A 2,652-nucleotide genomic window follows, 5' to 3' on the forward strand; every position below is an offset into this window, starting at 1 on the left:
ACAAAAACACCTATAACTGAAAGCAATGTACAGGCAGTCAACTGCAAACTTAGATGTGGGTTTTCTTTCTTTCTGCCTACCAGAGCATTTTCTCCTATAAATGATTTCTCTACGCCCACAACCTCCTCCTCCTCCCATTTTGATGCAGCAGTAAGAGCACTTTCCCTCCATCTGACGCCTTCATTTTTGCATGACACATCAGTATTATTGCTCAGATTTCTCTTTTCTTATTCATTTCAGCATGCTATGCCCCAAAATAATCTAGTCTGCTTTCGCAGTGACTCTAGGTTCGGCATACCAGGATAAAAGCCACTATTGCCCAGGTTGGATCTTACTTGGTTTTGGAGGATGCACATGGAGTACATAAAGTTGTACAGTGAAAGCGTTGGTAGAAAGACATGCACAAGAACAGCCACAGGGCAGCTAGGCTGATCTGAGCTGCTTTCCCAGAAAGAAGAATGTGCAAGAGGCTACAATACGGGAATTGCCTGTTAAACTGAAACTCAAGAACGATTTGGTTTTCCCAAAAAGGAAAGAAAACTCTACAAAAAGAAACAGCAAAAGATAGATAGATTGTGTTTTGGTTTTAATGCTCCTTTGACAGTCCATGGAGCGGAAAATGTATACATAAAAAAGTCTTTCATGGTCCGTAGTGTGGAAAATACTTATACATAGATGGATACAAGAAGTTCTTTCCTGTTATTGTACTTTTTTTAAGTCTGCAAAGAAAAGCAAATGCTTTGGGAATCAGGAGTATGAGTATGCAGATAGATGTCAATAGGCTGATTCCAGATGTGATAACAGATCCCTAAGTCCCATAGTGAGGTAAGTCCTCCCACAGGGGTATGGATGACTGATCACCCTCAAGGACATCTGTGACTCATTAGTGTGGGTTGATTTTCCAAAGAAGGAGCACCCATAGGCATCCTTATTTGCAGGATTTGGTCAGATTCCTCCAGGAGGTGACAAGATGACAGATTACTCTGATAAATTAATTTGTGCTAAGGTGACAATGGCTGATAATAGACTCTCTGGTCACTCTCGGATAACATTTATACTTAAATGACTTCTTCGGAGTCTGATGGCCACAACTCATCTTGTCTTTTCACCAGTCTGTTTGTCCCTGTTCCTGAGCATGCCCTTTGCTTTCAGCCTTCCAGACTATGCACTGGCAGTTCCCCCTGCCTGGGTGCCTTTGCTGGGCAAGCTCAAATTCCTCCATCAGTGGTTAACTGAAAAGAATAGCAACAACTGCTACATACTATATTTTAAGACAGTGATTCTCAAAGAGTTGTCCCAGGACCAGTGGCATTGGCATCACTGCAGAAATTGTGAGAAATGCAAATTTCTCAGATCTATTGACTCAGAAACTTAGGGTGAAATCCAGAAACCTGTGTTTAACAAGGCTTCCAGGGTATTCTGACACATGCTAAAGCTCGAAACAAGTGTTCTAAGCATTTGTCCTACATTGGCTCATTCGATTTTCACAACAACCCTCTGAGGGAAGTACTAAGATTGCCCCCATTTTACAGATGAGGAAACTGAGGCACAGAAAGTTTAAGCAACTTGACAGAGGTCATAAGCTGGTAAGTGGTAAAGCTGAGCTTTGAATCCAGGCAATCTGGCTCAAGAATGTGGTTGGTCTACTTCTCAACTATGTTAACCTTTGGATCAATGCTTCTACAAAGCCTCTTACGATTTCAATCTCCCAAATCTCACAAGACAACATCAATAGTACTCACGACACTTACTTGTCTTGTGATACTCGTGATTTTCTTGTCATTCTATCCCCAGTATCCAACATGTACATTGCAATGAGCAAACTTCAATATATGATGAAGGAATGAATAAATGTTTTGACTCAGAAGTAACTTGACCAGTACTTTTCAGAAAGCTTTAAAAAAGAAAAAATACTTTCCAGAATCTCATCCCTCACCTACTTAATCAGAGTCTCCAGGAGAGGAGCCTGGATATCTGAAATGTAAAAAGTCAAACCCAAAGAACCTGGATTTAAGAAAAAGTTTCTCCCAACAAACTGATTCAGTACATACAGACCTGCAGCCTTAATTGGCACTGACAATTTCAGATAGTTTGGTTAAGACCAAGTTGAGGGCATGAATGGGGAAAGGGGGGCTCTTTGGATCCTTAAATCCTATCCCATGGGAAGTTCCTAACCCTGTAGCCAACCCTTCCTGGAAGAAAGCCTAAACATGCTTTGGATTTTAAGCACATCGCATAATATTCCTTGAATAAGATCATATAAGAAACACCTGTATTTGGTACCACTGAGCTGTACATGGTAAGGTTGTTTTTACCCCCAGAACAGGCAGTCCTCAGCATATATATATATAAATGGGTCATATTCCAAAAATGTATTTGTAAGTTGAGTTGTTTGGAGCTCAGAAAACACTTTCCCACAGAAGTAATATTAGAAAAGGGTTCCATTCCTCTGCCAAAACACAAAACCTGATTTAGAACACTCTGTCTGAAATAGCAGTTCAGATGGGCTGCACGGACGTCCATGGGAAATGTGGCTGGGACCCAACCAACTAGGAACCAGGGATTGTGGGAGCACAGTGACTTCTGGGTGAGACTGGGCTGTGACAGTATCAGAGACATGCCTTGGTTCTCCTCACTCCCTCAACACACACA

Source organism: Mustela putorius, unplaced genomic scaffold (assembly GCF_011764305.1).
Source record: "Mustela putorius furo isolate JIRA1106 unplaced genomic scaffold, ASM1176430v1.1 tig00003983_pilon_pilon_pilon, whole genome shotgun sequence".
NCBI lineage: Eukaryota > Metazoa > Chordata > Mammalia > Carnivora > Mustelidae > Mustela > Mustela putorius.